Below are 17,533 nucleotides of genomic sequence, written 5' to 3'. Positions count from 1 at the left end.
GTGGAGGGGAGGAGGGTGATTAGGAAGAAGCTGGTGGCAGAGAGTACTTGGGAGTAGAAGGGGGAGGTGAGGGGTGGGTGAACCTCTTTCTGGCTGATTTCTTTTCCTCCTGTTCTGTAGGAAATCTGTTCTGTACCCCACCCCTCAGGAGAGGACTCAAAATCTAACAGGATGTTATTGTTTCCATCCTCTTAAGCATCTGTCCTGAGCCCAGCAGTATTTCTTTATAAAGCAATGTGCTAAGCACCCATTTCCCTCTAAATGCTTTCTCCTTCCTACAGGTGGCAATTGCCATTAGTGCCAGGACTTTGCCCTCTCCATACATTCGAAGGGAGCTGCTGTGCTCCCTTTGGTTCCTAATGTTCCTGGCTGAAGTCTTCCCCTCTCCCACACTCGGGAGACCCAGTCATTGGGACTGTGCATTCTCTCTCTCTCTCTCTCTCTCTCTCTCTCTCTCTCTCTCTCTCTCTCTCTCTCTCTCTCCTTCTTCTTCCTCCTTCTCCCTACTGCCCCTCTCTCCTCTCTCTCTCTTTTTCTCTCCTCTCCCCTCCTCCCTCCTGCTCCTCTCTTCTCTCTCTCTCTTTCTCCCTTCTTCTCCCTCCTTCCTTCTCTCCCTCCTGCCCCTCTCCTCTCCTGCCTCTCTCCCCTCCTCTCCCCTCCCCTCCTCTCCCCTCCCCTCCTCCTCTTCCTCCTCTTTCTCCTCCTCCTCTCCTCCTCCTCCTCCTCCTCCTCCTTCTTCTTCTGTCTGTGTCTCTCTCTCTCTCTCTCTCTCTCTCTCTCTCTCTCGCTCTCTCACTCTCTCCCTCTCTCCCTCTCTCCCTCTCTCCCTCTCCCTCTCCTGCTCTGAATTTTGCTCTCTAGCTCAGCCTAGATCCATTCTGGGCATATGTAAGTCCCCTGTCTGGTTTTTTGGCTTCCTTTGGGGGATGATCTAAGCATTTGTTTTAAAGGGCTGGCAGGGGAGGAGGGACACAGGCATTATGCAACACTGTACTCTGACGATGTTCCACACCTGGCCTCCTCCCAGCTGCATGCATTTGTGGTGGCTCAAGGCTGGTATTAATATACATCAACTCACTACTCTGCTTGAGAGCCATCAGTGCCTCTTTGTGAACCACATAAATGATTGCCATGGCCTTTGAAGTCCAAACTCTTGCTGAGATGTAGCCTTGACTCTCATTTCACCCCCTGCCCCATGCAGACTGAGTCACAGGCTATGGTGGACTCGCTCAACACTCAACACCCTTTCTCTGTGCATCCTTCTCTGGCTGTTAGATGCCTCTTATGTCTTTATAGCCTCAGGGCTCTGGCCAGCTAAGCACCTGTCAACCTGTGTCATGTCAGCTTTCTCAAGCCAGACTTTGTGCACTGCCCCCAGCACCTCTGGCCAGGGACCATGTTGTTACCTGCCAGTGGCTGAGTTGTCTTCCCACCCGTGTCTAGCACTAAGGAGGCCCTCAGAGAATGTTTGTTGAATGAACATAGGCATGTAAATGGGACAGCTTTCACGAGAGCTATATTTAACTGTTCGAGAATATTCTCTGGGTCTTTCAAAAAAAGCAAATCTTGAAAAACAGCAGCCCACGAATCTGAACAGCAGGTGTTTGCAAGAAGTTGTGGGTGGTCTAACAGGAGGCTGTCTGTTTCCCATGAGACTTGAGTTCATCCCATGCCCCTCTGATTCTCTGTATGGTCCAAGGTGCCTGATGGCCTCCCAGGGTCTGCTAGAACTTACAGAAGGAGAAGCCCTAGAAAAGGGTCCCCCTTCCCCTTATGGCTCCTATTTCTGAGCTTTTGGTACAGTGCTAACTGTCCAACTATCCATCTGTCAGTTCAGCTCTGGGGTCAGTGTGCTAGCATCTTTGCCAAGTAGGAGGAATCCAGAGGGGAAGGGCAGCACTGTGGGTTGCTGGGGACCTCATTACCATGGGCTGTTGACTCTGTATGGTTCCTAGAGAGGCAGACCCTAACAAGGGTTCTGGATCTGAGGGCAGAAGGCAGTCAGTGGCTCTGTATCATGTGCCCTTTGCTTGGGGGAAAACTTCCTCCACCAGTAGCCTTGGCTTCAGTCCCAAATAAACCTTCAGGGCCATAAGAAAATCTGCAGAGGCAGGTCCAAACTTATGGCAGATACAGGATACCTGTCACATCTTCCCCTTTCCTCCCCTACTCCTGTCCGTACTCAGTGTTTCCACCTGTAAAGTGGGTAAAACTGGCTGTGTCCCAGAGGCTCTGTGAGATCTGATGAGACAGTGGATGAGACACTTAGCTGGGCTCTGGGTCAGAGCCAGGTAGACAGACAGACAGACAGACAGACAGACAGTACATGGCTCTTTGGTATTCACACAATTGCCTGCAGTGGTACATGCTACAGCTCCAAAAGTAGAGAAACGGTCATGAATGTCAGAACTATGCTTGGGGAGATGGAGGCTTTGTCCTGCTGCTCCTCTCTTCCAGCACAGGACTGTCTCTTGTGTCCCCTCCAAGTCTTACTCTTGTGTGGTGACTCACAAGCATTTAGAGCTGCTACCTGCTGGATTAGGGCAATAGGGAGTTGAGCAGGAGACCAGACAAGGTGCTCTATGATCTGGCCGTAGAGCTCTTGACCACAGCCAGGCCGCCTGCCTCTTTGCCACACTAAGGGCACAGACATTGCGACTTCAGGCCCCTGCTTCCCACCACTGCTGTCCAGTGCTGAGCCCGAGTTCTTGGCTGATCTAGGCAGAGGCACTGCTGCCAGCAGGAAGAGTGGCTGCCAGTTCCTGCCAGTCTCAGGCACAACTCCCAGGTCCCTGTAGTCATGGGATGGGACCAGGTGGCTCAAAGGAAGAGGCCAATGGGGTAGAGTCTGTGTCTGGGAAGACTAGTGTTAGCAAGTGATGACACTCACTTCTTCCATTCATTATAGGGTAGTTAGTTATTAGAAAGGCCAGAAAATGGGCATGAGAGAGACATATGCTTCCAAGCAGGGGTAAACTTTGGAAGGTGTCTCAGTGTGGGGAGCTTAGTTCAGGCTACACTAACAAGCTTATAAATATCAGCAGTCTATTTACTGCAATTCTGGAGGCTAGAAGGCCCACGCCAAGAGCAGACAAGTTAGACACAAAGACAGGGTTGACATCTTACCTCCCAAAGGCACTATAAGCAAGACCAAGGCTGCCTTCTGTCTGCCAGGCCATATTTTGAACCTGTGCTGGGTGGACAATTAGGTCTTCAAACCTAAGTACCTAGGAAACCTTGCTGACCTCATCCTAGTCTGAACAGAGTGGGTTAGACTGGGATTGGTTAAGCACAGCATTGTGGATACCATCAAACTGAGAGGGATCCAGATGTGGCAGGGAAGATCCAGATGCTACAGTCTGAATCCCTTCCCAGTGTCATGTCCCTTACAATGCAAGGGCTTCTCCAGTCACTGGACTCATCAAGCTTTTTCTCCACTCTTGCTCCTTTCCCTTGACATCCAGTGGAGCTTGAGACCTGACAGACCCCTCTCTGTCTGTGTGCCAGCTGTGGACTCTTACATAGAGTATTCAGAGTCTGGGCCACCCTTGTCCCACACCCTTCTGTCCTCCTTCCTTAGAGACAGTCCTCAGGCCCAGGGCGTTGCCATGGGGATTGTGAGCTGGAGTCTATTTTGAGATCATGTTAGAGTGTGATTTTTTAGTTCTGTCTGGGCTGCCTGTTGGTTTCACTGCTTGTCCAATGACTAGCTAGAGAGTTTAGAATGATTTTGCTACGGAGATACTACTCCTTGATGTGACAGACAGGTGATTAGCATCCAGGCTGACCAGTATGCACCTGCTAGTGGCCCACAAGTGTCTCTAAGATCAGGAGATGGTGAGGTGGGGGATACCTTCCTGCAGGAGATGTCCTCCGCCAAGATTGAGCATTCCTTGCTGCTCACTAAGCTGACTGCTGCTGGCTGGTCTTATCTACAGATGGCTAGGGAACAGTAGATGCCCTAGAAGAAAGGGGGAGGGACCCTTTAGCAGAGAGAATAACACGGTGAAGGCCAGAAATGGAGGGGCTGGTGACACCTGAGAGTAGGGGTTGGTTCAGAGGAAGCAAGGAGGTGCAGGCTCGCAGTTGGAGGTTGCTAGGCTCTAAATGCAGACCTTTCCCATCTCCTATTTGCATTTATTATCTGCTCAGCTCACTTCTAGGCACTCACTAGATGAGGCTAATTCACCTACACACCCAGGGACCATCTCCAACCTCCTCATGAGAAGTATGACAAAGAGAAGCCTGGGGGACTGAGGCCAAAGCAGAGCTCTGATTACAACTTTATTTGCCTGCCTTTTCCCTTCCTGTTTCCATTCCGTAGATGAGCAAACTGAGGCTCAAAGAGCTCCAGGGACTTTTCCAAGGTTCCATGTCATTGATTTATCTTTCACTTGCTGTAGGTAGAATTCTTTCTGAGTTCTGTCCTCTCTTCAGGGAAGCCTCCAGGATGGCTACTCTCACTAGCAGAGCCTTGGGGTGTGGGGTGTTCTCCATCTTCAAGTGAGCTATTGGGGCTAGCTGCATTTGCTTACATTCTAGCACATGTAGCCTTTTCTTCAGAAATTTCTCTTTGAATTTATGTACATGAGACTGTAGGAAATTGTCATAGGATTTTTTTCAAATATAGATGATCACAAAGTCCCCAACACAGGATTGGGCTTCTCTTGAGTCCTTCTCTTCCTCCTAAGGCCATGACATCCTTGGTGTTCTCTCACCTGGGCCTGCTGAAGTCACAGAACCTTATGCCTCATTTGTCCCCCCAACCCAGCTCAGGGCTTGGGAAATCTGCAGAGTCAGGTTTGAGTCGGGGAGAGCCAGCCAGCCTTGTGTCTGGGCGGTGAGAGGCTATTTTTGGGAGCAAGTCAGGGAAAGAGTGCTCTGTTTTGTTTGCTCCTCGTGACTACCAGAGGTGGTGGAGCCCTGCACGACTGTCCTGGACAACTAGTGAGCTCCGAGCCAGGGATCGAGTGGGGAAGGAGATGGACTGGTATACTGTATAACAGCCAGAGGCCACACAAGTCCAACCCTCACCTCTTATCACTGCCAGCTGGCTCACCAGAAGTATCTGAGAGAGGAGAATACAGGATGGGGGGAAACTTTGATTCTGACGTGGTAGGCTCATTCTTAGGTCTTCCTTCCACCTGACCCCACTCACCTCCCTGGCCATTCCCAACAAACCTTTGTCCCACCTATTTACTTACTCATTTTCTCCCTCCCATCCATTTGCCTATTTAAACTATTTAGACAACCCTCTCTCTATCCACCCATCTGCCCATCTATCCTCCATCCATATTCCATATGTCCATCTACTGATCTGTCTACTTTTGCTCCTCCATTATCCATCTTCCACCCATATTCTGTGTACAACTCCACTCATCTCTTCATTATCTACCAACCATCTCTTCATTTGTCCATCCTTTTTTCATCTATCCATTTTCTAGCTTGATCCCATGTATCCATGTATTCGTCCTCCATCCATATAACACACACCTATCATCTGTCTTTCCATTACTTGTTTACACATTCACTCATCTTTTCATTCATTGTTCACCCACCCATTCATCTATCCATTATCCACTCATCTGTGTGTCCACTATTCATCCATCTTTCTTCCATACATCCCATAACTACCATCAGTTCACCCATTTATCCTCTCAGCTTTCTATTCCATACATCTACCTGTTCATCTATTGTCCATCCATCCACATGTATTCATCCATCTATCTGTCTATCCATCTATCCACTCTCTATCTTCCATCAAAATCTCATCTACCCACCAATTCCCCATCCATTGTACCTTCATCCACTGTCCATCCATCCATGTATCCATCTATCTGTCTACCCACTCTCTATCTTTCATCAAACTTTTATTTATCAATCAATTCCCCTATCTATTATACCATCTATATTCCAAACATCATCCATCCATTATCAATTCACCTTCTATGTATCACCCATTCACCCATTTCCCATCTACTGGCCCACCCATCAATTTCCAAGGAGCCATTCTTTCATCCCTCATCTATCTACCCATTTGCACCCAATGTTGTAATCTGTGTTTTCTGTTGTACTGAGTCCCAAAATAGATGGTACACTGATAATCTGCTTTCCCTACTAGAGACCATCACTGACAATGAATTTGGCATCTACAGTCAACTATGTTAATCTCATAATATCCCTAGAGGCTTGGAAAGATTTGAACAGGGTTCTATGACAAGAGATGGCAGGGATCAAATAGACACCTGAGCAAAAGACTCTTGGAGAAGATCAATTTTCAGCTTGAGGACCACTTAGAAGTCTTTCTGTTCTCTGCTGTCACTGTAGCTGAGGGAAGAGCTTTGGGGAATGGCCTGAGTGGCGAAGGGCTCTGTGGTCTTATAGGGACCATCCAGAAAGTCATGGATCTGAGGTTTACTGAGGGATATGGGACTAGACAATTGATGAAAAGGGGAAAGCCATATGGAGAGCCAGACAATGTCATGCCAAGGGATAGGAGAATGTCTGTCTATCTGCCCATTGGACATATCTATATGTTGGACACAGGTGTTGGCTCAGACTTCTGGCAGGATCTGGATGTACTCTGAAGCTGGCTTCTTTTCTATAAGCTCTGTTCCTTGAAAACTGCAGAGATGGGAGCTCAGTGCTATGAACCTTGGGCCCAAAAGTTTGATGGCTCATGCCTTTCACGTAAATAATAGAAACACCCCCAGCTCCCCTGCTGTTTATACAGAAAATTTGAGTCAATCTCAACTAGCTCCAACAAGGTGGTTTCATTTTCTTCAGTGACAGCATCCTCACCTCCCACAGGCTGGGGACACTGGATTAGGCACATTTTAGGTCTCTACGTAGATTGCCATATGGCCTCTACACCATTGTCTTTCCAACTCTGAGCCTCCACTACCCATAGGTAATAGGAGAGCACTTGGGATTTCAGTTTGTCTTTTTGTGCTCTGAGGTCCAAGAGCTTGGGCATTAGGTGAGTCCTCACACAACACAGAGCAGAAAATTTCAGGAGTCTGTTACCTGAGAGTGAGGCCAGCTGCCACGGTAGGGGGGTATACTCAGCATAGGCCAGCCTCTTTGTGCTAATAAGGCTGTTTTGTATTTGCAGAGGGGTTTGTAGGTTTTGAAAGTGTGTCCTCATAAGTCTTCTGATTTGAATGTTGAATGTGGACTAAGCAAGAATTTGCATAAAGTGGGTAAATCAAGACTAGTCCAGGGCCTGGGATGAAAAAAAGGCAACTTTAATAATCCTTAATCTTAAAGCAGATAACAGCACAAGGACAGAAAACATCTCCTGTTTTCTTCTTATTTTGTTATGATAAAAAATGGACACAGAATGTTTTCCATTCTAAACTGTAAACTTGAGATACAATACATTTTAAGACAATGACCTCTGCTCTGCCCCTTTGGAAACTACAGGGCTGATAGTTGTGACTTCACTAATACATGAGTAGTTGGTATATGTTGAACTTGGTGATAGACACATGGACCACTGCTTCTGTATAGCATTGCATGGATATCCATGAGTAACTGAGGAGTGCTTTTATGGAGACAACAGATGGGGACCCTGCAAACTTCATGAGATAGAGCAGTAAGCTATCTTCACAGTACATACATATGTGTGGGCAGCTAACTTCATCCTCAGATCTTGACATATCAAGTTCAGATGCTAACATGAGCCTAGAGTAAGAGCCCAGACCAGGCTCTGCAATCTTGGTAGCATCAGAGTTAGAGAGCCCCAGGTGACCACTGAGGTTTGGACAACTAGGTCTGGACAGGCCTCAGAACTTACCACATATAGGCAGGATCGCCTGGGCATAGTAGACTATAACATTTGGCAATACCAGTGATTTTATTCTTAGGGACCCCCAAAGACCAGTAAGTCCCATATTCCTCCATTTGGAAGACAGACAAGTTGACATTTAGCTACTCCCACTTCTGCCCCCATCTCTCAGCATGAGGTTCCCTGGAAGAACGTTAGGGCAGGTAGCCTTAGTAGTCTCCTATGATGCAGGAATGAGGTTTAAATGTTAGGCATGAGTAGTTACCAAGGACAGAGCAGGGGAGATCCTTTTGACATATATGTATTCTTCCTTAGCCATACAGACAGTCCTAACTTATGATGGTTCAACTTTATCATAAATAAAAAGCAATATGCTTGGCAAAAACATTTAAATTCTGCATTTCTGTCTTCTCTTAAGCTGGTACTCTGTGGGTAGTATTCTGTCTTTAATCTAAGCAGTGGAAGATGCTGCAGCTCCCTCTTGCCATATGAGCACAAGGAGGAATTCTGATCTCTAGACTAGAGCTCTGTGGGGTGGTATTCTGTCTATAGTCTAGACAGTGGAAGATGCTGCAGCTCCCACTTACCATGTGAGCATAAGGAGGAATTCTGATCTCCAGACTGGCTCTCTCTGGAGTGATATTTTGATCATAGTCTAGATAGTGGAAGATTCTGCAGCTCCCACTTGCCATGTGAGCATAAAGAGGAATCCTGATCTCTAGACAAGTGGTCTTGGGGTAGAATTCTGTTTATAAACTAAGGAATGGAAGATGCTGTAGCTACCTCTTGCCATGTAAGCACAAGGAGGAATCCTGATCTCCAGACGAGCACTCTCTGGAGTGATATTTTGACTTTAGATAGTGGAAGATTCTGCAGCTCCCACTTGCTATGTGAGCATAAGGGGAAATTCTGATCTCTAGACTAGAGCTCTGTGGGGTGGTATTCTGTCTATAGTCTAGACAGTGGAAGATGCTGCAGCTCCCACTTACCACGTGAGCATAAGGAGGAACCCTGATCTCTAGACTAGTGCTCTGTGGGGTGGTATTCTGTCTATAGTCTAGACAGTGGAAGATGCTGCAGCTCCCACTTACCACGTGAGCATAAGGAGGAATTCTGATCTCCAGACTGGCTCTCTCTGGAGTGGTATTTCGATTATAGTCTAGACAGTGGAAGATGCTGCAGCTCCCACTTACCATGTGAGCATAAGGAGGAACCCCGATCTCTAGACTAGAGCTCTGTGGGGTGGTATTCTGTCTATAGTCTAGACAGTGGAAGATGCTGCAGCTCCCACTTACCATGTGAGCATAAGGAGGAACCCCGATCTCTAGACTGGTGCTTTTTGGGGTGGTATTCTGTCTATAATCTAAGGAGTGGAAGATGCTGCAGCTCCCACTTACCATGTGAGCATAAGGAGGAATTCTGATCTCCAGACTGGCTCTCTCTGGAGTGGTATTTCGATTATAGTCTGGACAGTGGAAGATGCTGCAGCTCCCACTTACCATGTGAGCATAAAGAGGAACCCCGATCTCTAGACTAGTGCTCTGTGGGGTGGTATTCTGTCTATAGTCTAGACAGTGGAAGATGCTGCAGCTCCCACTTACCATGTGAGCATAAGGAGGAACCCCGATCTCTAGACTGGTGCTTTTTGGAGTGGTATTCTGTCTATAATCTAAGGAGTGGAAGATGCTGCAGCTCCCACTTACCATGTGAGAATAAGGAGGAATTCTGTAGTACTTGGCCTTTGGAGTCTGGTCTGTTCACTAACAGGGTATTTTGGGGTCCCCCACATGTAGTGAACATTAGTTCCTCACTCTATTTTACATCAAGATGCTATTCCACTGTAATATGCTACATTTTGTTTGTATGTTTCTGGTTTTGAAGAGGTTGGAGATTTCTAGTTCTGGTCAGGAATGCATCTGTGTTCATGCATGTATACTTATTACCAGGATTCCTGCTCTCTGCCTCTTTTGGTTATGCTCCTAGGACTGGGGTGGCTGGGTTTCATGGCAATTCTGGGTTTAGATTTTTCTTATCTGCCATAGATAAGCCTGCTTCAGAGGGGGAAGAGGTACAGTGGGAACCTCAAGGCTGGAGTGCAAAGAAGATATAAAGATAGTGGTATGAGACTGTAGAAGAATTAATGTACTGGCTTGGCCAACATAGCTCCAAAAGAGAAAAAAATGGAACCAGGATTTCTGGCAACTGTTAAACCAAAGGAATCTCATGGCCACCCCAGAGAAGGAAGAGGACCCAGGTTCTACTTCAGGGCAACTTATCTATGATGGCCTCATCCCACACTGTACTGGATATAGCACATATCCCCATTCTGGGCCCTGGAGAATAAGGCAAGAAAAATCAAGTTTGTTGGTCACTAGGCATTGTGCCAGTCATGGATTCAATGGCCAGAGGCCCAGAGTTGAGCTCTCTGTAGCTCCTGTCTAGCATGGAAAGCACCTGCTAGATTCATATTCTATATAGGACCTTGGAGAGGGAATAAAAATTATAGACTTTCAGATCTTCCTCAAAGGACAATGGGAAGGGCAATCTCAATGATGTGGCTGCTGGCTGAGACTGGGACAAGGTTAGGTAGCCATTGTATCGGGATGTTCTGTTTGGGATATATGCACACTTATGATTGTGGCACCTTTTGAAACACCAATTCTTTTATCACTTCAAAGATTCATTAATTTATGTATTTAACCTCAAGTGATAGTATTCATTTTGGACCCAATTTCTTTTCTGGTGCTAACACAGACATGCTAGTTTGGGGGGCCAGTTTGCAGGGCATGCTTTGTGTCTATCCTTTTATTTAAATTTGCTCATGTCTTTGAAACTTAGGTGTGTCTTTTATAGACAGCAGCATTGGGTCATGGCATTTGCGTTGTAGCTTTTTTTTTTGTTTTTGTCTATCTGCCAACCTCCAACTGCTGATTGGAGTGTGTAGTTAATTTACACTTAATGTACTTACTGATCTGGAAGGTGTTAAATCTGTCATTATGCTGCTTGTGTTCTGTGTTCCTTTGTTCCTTCATTTCTCCATTACTGGTTTCTTTTGTGATAAGTAGACCGGAAAGTGTGTCATTTCCATTCTCCTGTTGCTTCTTTTGTGTTTTGAATTAGCTCCTTAGTAACTGCTCTGGAAATAACAATGGGCCTCTTTAAAAACAGCTAGTTGGAGATGATAGTATCTTACAACTTCAGTGGTTTACAGAAGTTTTTTCCCCCTAACGTAGATCCATTTCTTCTCTTGTTATTATTGTACAAGTAAAATATTTATGCACCTATCTATCATTGCTTTATAATTAAGTCACTGCCTTCAACACTGTTTTATAAGTTAAGTGGTTGCCTTTTATACAGAAGGAGAAAGGATATGAATAAAGCCATCGCATGCTCTTGTATATTTACATATGTAGTTGCCTTTACTGTCATTCTTTCATTCTTTTTTATGGATTTGTACTACTGGCCATAGTTCTTTCATTTCAATAAGAAGGACTTTTAAAAATATTCATTGCAGTGAAAGTTTGCTAGCAAAGAATACTTTTATTTATTTATTTATTTATTTATTTATTTAAATGTAGAAATGTCTTAATGTCTGGTTTTTTTTTTTTTTTTAAGGAGGATAGTTTAGTTGGATATAAAATTTTTGATTGACCGCCACTTTCATTCAGCTCCCTGACCATGTCATTACACTGTCTGAGAACATCTTAATTTACCTAAATTTTCAGGATAGTTTAAATGGATGTAAAATTCTTGGTTGACACTTTCTTTCAGCATGTTAATCATGTCATTTCATTGTGTTCTTTACTTCGCTTTGGAATAAGAGTCATTCATTGACCTTATTGAGGAGTCCTAACACTGACTTGTTTTTCTCTTGTTTGTTTTAATATTGCATCATTGTCTTTGTGCACATACAGTAGTTTAAATGTGATACATCTAGGCATTCATTCTTCTTGGCATTATGTTAAGCTTCTCGGATGTTCAGATTATCATTTTCATTAAAGTTTTAAAGGTTTTATTCATTATTTCTTTAGGTATTCTTTCTGCCATTTTTGCTCTTCCTCCAAATCTCCCATGAGTGTGAAACATTGCGTGTCTCCAAGATGTTTTCTCCATTCCTTTCAGTTTCTTTCCCAAGGGAACATTTTGCATACCTACAGATTTGAATAGTTTTGTTTGCATCTATCCACCCATGCATGTACCACCCTGAGAAGAGAACCTATGGTGGCCATCTTAGTTTCACTGATTATAATTTATTGGAACAGGGCAAATAATTGATTTTCCCAAGTACTTCTTCCTCTAGGAAGTAGAAGTGATCACCTAACAACTTTGGGCATGCCACTGGAGGACATACCTCACAGATATTAGGACCTAGTCCAGCCCATTTGCTGGCACTTACCTGGTTTTTCTTCTTTACTTTTGGAATAAAATCTTTGAGGCCAGGAACAGTGTGCTTTTGGCTAAAATACAAATGCTTGTTAGCAACAGAAGCGAATTAGAGTCCAACACATTCTGCATTTAGTCTATTTAGGTGAAGAAATTGTGGTGCCTCTACTTGGAGCTGATGAATTTAAAATGATGCTTATGAAGAATGCTATTGGTAATAGACAAGTGTTAGCATTTTCTTATAATTGCTTATATGCCGTTTTCTCTCAGCCATGGAAAAAGTATTTAGGAATAGTATTTGGAAAACATAAGGAAAAGTTCCCAAGTCTGAGTGGAAATATGCTAAATAGACGTTCCTCAATTTTGAACTCCCTTCTGTTTTCTCTTGTTTCTTTCTATTATGTGAATTTTTATTTCTATAGCCAGTAACTTTCAAAGTAAGAAAGTCTAAAAAGCAGAAAGGATAGTAAAAATAATTAGATAATCAGGATTGGGTGGGTGGGTATAATTTTATCTCTTTTCTTGCTTGGGTTTTGATGTCTCCATTCCTACATAGTTAGATGACTTGTCCAGGTTATACAGCTGAGGCATGGAGGAAGTCCATTAGGACTAGGGTCATCCATCTCTAACTGTTATCATGCAGCAATTATGGCTATCATGCATCCCCCGGCAATGCCTGCCTGTACCCTTTGCTCGTGGTGTCTCACAATGCTAGTTGATGGGAATTAACTGTGACAGATGCACAAGTGTCCACCACAGCAACTGTCGTTCTTGCCTTTTGGGGAAGGATATAAAGGACAATGTTCTACTTGAGCATGGTTTTCTTTCTGTGAAGCTTCAACCAAGAAGCTTAAATAGATAGATGTTTACCTTCGGGGAACTATTTTCCCCCTGGGAATCCATTCAACTCCTTGCCTTACCACAGCCCACAAAGAGGCACTGCATCATAAACCCAGCATATAGTAAGGCTGTAAACTTAAGTCTTCATTTGGGGGTTTGACAATCCAGTGCTCTCATGGCTCTGAGAAGAGGGGCACACCATCAAAACAGAGGTCAGTACAAATAATACAAGCTAGCTTCTAGAATGGACTATTGTAGAGAGATAACCAAAGATACTGTGAAGTGGCAAGGTTTTCTCTCAAATATATTAGGCTTTCCATGTGTCAAGGTCAGAGATTTGCTTACCTCTGATCACCTACAAGTCTTGCTCTACTAAAACTGACCCAAAGCCATCTGAGCCTAACACTATTAGCTGAGGGAGGGAGTGTACCTCTTCCTGCTGAACCATCCCAACCCAAGGCCTGGTGGTTTCCAACTATTACTGATTTTCTTATTCTATCACAGACTTCTCAAACATCAGCCAGATTTCTTTCTTCTTTTTTTTTCTTATGAGTCTTTTTAATTTGCCTCTCTACATTTTCTTTTAGAGAATTTTTTGGATGGTGGAGGATACAGGAAAGCATAGCAGAAAGGGAAGGTGTTGTGCGGGTGCAACATGAGGACTAATAGGAGAACCTGGGTTTCCATCTCCTAACCAAGGGGACAATGTGGACACCTCATTTGCACTGTGGGTGTGGCTGACAACAGGGGCTAAATTAGGAACAAGGCCCAGATCAGTCTGATATGGGAGCTTAGAAAGCCATCATGCTAAGCCCAAGATCATGGACACTGCCACATCCATGTGAAGGAAGATGCTGGTTACTTGGAAAGGACCCCCTCTTTTCCACCGGAGATGAGTTATTGAGTGTAGAAAGGTTTTAGCTTAGTTCCTGGTTCCATGTGCTATCAGTAAACACTAGTCATTACTAGTTTTATTTTTTTATCTATGCCAAAATTCCATTGGCTGATGATATTTCTGAGAGATAAATCCACCAGGTAACATAAGTTTTGCCAGTGAAAAACTTCAGTGATTCTTGGACACATCCCAGGAGGGAACCTGGGCAGGTGTGGGACCTATGCTTGCACTCATGTTCTGCAGTGACAGATCGCCCGCCAGAGGGCACCCTTGCACCTCTGGTGGCAGGCTGAGAAAGACCATAGGCCAAGGCTTCCACCATCCTGCCACCCTGTGGGCTCTTTGTGGACAGCATTTCCTCAGTTGCTTCTAAAAGCAAGCTTATGAGGAGGAGAGGTGGGCCCCAAGCTTTCTTAAAAGCATAGTGAGAGGCTGTGAATCCAAGCCTGTATGGTGGAGGATAGGCAGCTCCAGCTTTCCTTAAAAGCATAGAGATACTGTGGATTCACGCCTGAGATACTTGGGGACTAAAATGTGTCCCACCCCCCAGGCAACTTTACGTCTGGCATAGACTCACATCACAGTCTGGGAACTGACAGGTGCCTTAGCAGCATGACACTGCCCTATGAGACAAGGGTTTTGTGGCCCCTTTACGGATGGAAGATATCTCAGCCCTTCCCTTTGCCTACTTTCCACGAGAAATTTATGTTTTGCACACTTCCATGTATAAAAGAGTATATTGGGAGTTTCTTTGCTCCCTTAAGATACAATGGTAAAAGAAATTGATCAGGAAGCCTAGTTCCTCCTGGGAATCAGTGAAGCACAATGAAGGAATGAGTGTTTATTATTATTATTATTATTATTATTATTATTATTATTATTATTAAAGACAATCTACCAGAACACAGAGGTTTCCCTCTGCAGAACACAGAGGGCCCTGTGAATAAGCAAAGGCTTAGCATAGAATGCCACAAACATGATAGCTCCTTCCAGAGGAAAGACTAAATGCAGGAAAGCACACTATAAAACGTTACATGACTTAGGGAGATGGCTTTACTTCATGTCCTCTTTACAGAGAGGGAAGGAAAGTTTAGAGAATTTCGGAAGCTATGGGAGGATAAATGGGAGGCTAGCTGCATCATGGGCTTAAGTAGGAACCATCTCAGAAGCACAGGGGGCCAAGGTTAGCTCCCTTCCCCAGCATGTCTCTTCTCAAAGCCACCCCGAGTCATTCTTTACTGGGACCTGTGCCTGCCTTAATCCTTACTATCAACCCCCAGCTTCTGTCATTTATAAATATTTTATTTCTATCCAGTAACAAATTCCCCAACTACCTTCTCTCTGTACCCTCAGCTGGCACCAGGCCCTGGGCAGTCACAGTAAACATGGCAAGCATAAAGATGAGGCTGGGGAATGAAGGATACTGACTGTTCTCCCTAAGGGGTCAATCTGCTTCAAGCTGAACTGGCCTGTTGCAGGGTCCAATCTTAACTGCTGGGCAAGACTGCATTGTAGTGCAAACTCAACAATGGCTTCTGAAAGCCCAGAGTGGCTTTGATATCCAAGCACTTGGGAGATGGAGACAGGAGGATTTCTGTAAATTCAAGGGGAGGCTATGTAGTGAGTTCCAGGTCACAGTGTACTAGAGAGTGAGAGCTTGTCTAAATTAAAAAAAAAAAAAAATCAGAAAAAAGGCCTCTGTTGGAGGTTTTGGGGGAACACTCTTTGAACTTGAAGAACACGAGTGACAGATAAGGGGACCCAGCACTCAGCTTTTGAGTCATGTTTTATTTCCTGCATTAAATATATCCCAGGTAGAACTGTTAAGTGCTTACTGAGTCCACCCCATCTGGCTTTGGTGTCTGCTCGCAGGTGAGCTTCGTGCAGAGGGAGAGGAAATAACAGCTGTGCGTTTTATATTTCTCACCGCGTGATTCATTCTTTCCTGAAGTCCTAAATTTTCATCTGGTGTCTTCTTTGGGGAAGAGCCTCCTCCTCCAGTAGGTGTACTGTGCCACTCTGATGGTGTTGCACTCTCCAGCTCTGAAAAGCTGAACATGCAGGTTGTTTCCTTTGGACATGGGATTCTGGGTTAATGTTTTTTTTTTTTTTTTTTTTTTTTCCCTGACTCTGTACTGACACGGCTCCAATTGCTTCTCAGCCTTCATTGCTTATGATTAGATGTCAGTAGTCTAAGAGGTGTTGGCTTTGTAGAATCAGTTGTGCCATTTTTTCCTGTCTGCCTTTCAGCAAGTCTCCCTTTAGCTTTCTTTTAACTTCACTGTTGTGTGGTTTTCTTTACATTTATCTTACTTAAGTTTGCAGAGATTACCGGATCTGTCAATTTGTCTTTTACCAAGTGTGGTTGATTTGAAGCCACTATTTCTCCCATTTCCATTTTATCTTTCCTTCTGGAATATCTCTTAATATCTTCTTGTCCCTGGAGCTTTGTGTCTTGCTTTTTTTCAATCCTTTCCTCTCTTCATTCTTCACACCAGGTGATTTGTATCAAAATATACATCGAGATCCTTCTCTGTTTTTCTGCCTCCCTACTCTGGCCTGGTTCCAACTTTGCACCATGCTATGTAACAGAAGAGGAGTATCGGAGTCAGCAGAGTTCAGTGATGGATGGAGTAGAGGGGTTGGGGTCTAGAGAGAAGGAGACCACGTCTTCTGGAGAGACCGAAAACTACAGCAGAGGAATGTCGGTAGAATAGAAATCGGAGTGGGAGGGAGACTTGAGTTTGGTAGGTTCTATTATGGCTCTGGTCTCAGAAGATCTGCCCAACAATCCACCTAGAGACATCATCATCCCACATATCAGTTGACAGAGACTCTCTGGGATGTATCATAATAAAGGTTAGGTATGTGGCCATGATCATGTTACTTGGGGGAAACGTACATGTCACCTTCCTTAATGGGGTTGGGTTTGAAGATGAGTTCTAGCCTCCAAATTCCCAGTCCAAACACTCTCCATGATGTATTTTTCTTCCCTGCCCCCAAGGCAATATTCATTTCAGAACCTGGACTAGAATGAACTTGTACTGAGGTTTTTGAGGGCTGTGTGTTCTCTCTCTATCAAGGTTACTTTTAATACAAGGTTAAATTCTATTACCAGACTAACTTTCTACCTTAGAGATACTGCCTAGGTGTGGGGGGTACATCACTGAACAAAGTAAACAACAGAAAAAGTTCCCCCTGCTCTGCCATGACTTCTCTCAATTTCAACTTTTGCTTTTAGCCTCATTGTTGGCAGACAAAAATACCAGGCTCACGCTCCAGCTCTGAAGATGTCAGATTAGTTTACCTGCTAAGTCACTTACTGGCTTTCTTGTTTGTGGGCTTGGAGTCGTTACTCCATCTGCTTAGGGTCATTATACAGTTTTAGTCAGAGATGGCACTTGAAGAGTCAGCCTCCTGCTGGCCACAGTGTCTGTTCTTTCATTGTTCCCTCTTTATGTAGATCTGTGGTAGGGATATTCCATTTTCTCTCCTGGGTTTTTGTACTTAGTAGTAAATATGCTGCATTACTCTAAGAACATTGACCTGCCTCAGCCTATCAGATATCAAACTATTATGAGGGATTCTTCTCAAATGAGTCTTCTTTGCCCATTTTTTTGGGAGGG

General features: G+C 44.6%; 1 protein-coding gene across 3 annotated transcripts in view; it reads left to right on the top strand.

Annotated features, from left to right (window-relative positions):
* Kcnk9 (potassium two pore domain channel subfamily K member 9) overlaps positions 1-17,533 on the top strand; it is a 40,640-nt gene that overhangs the window by 15,415 nt on the left and 7,692 nt on the right. The gene's annotated exons all lie outside the window — the stretch shown is intronic.

This window comes from Arvicanthis niloticus, chromosome 13 (genome assembly GCF_011762505.2).
Source record: "Arvicanthis niloticus isolate mArvNil1 chromosome 13, mArvNil1.pat.X, whole genome shotgun sequence".
NCBI classification, from domain to species: Eukaryota; Metazoa; Chordata; class Mammalia; order Rodentia; family Muridae; genus Arvicanthis; species Arvicanthis niloticus.
Note: the sequence above shows the minus strand (reverse complement) of the source record. Positions and strands in the feature narration are given on the sequence as shown.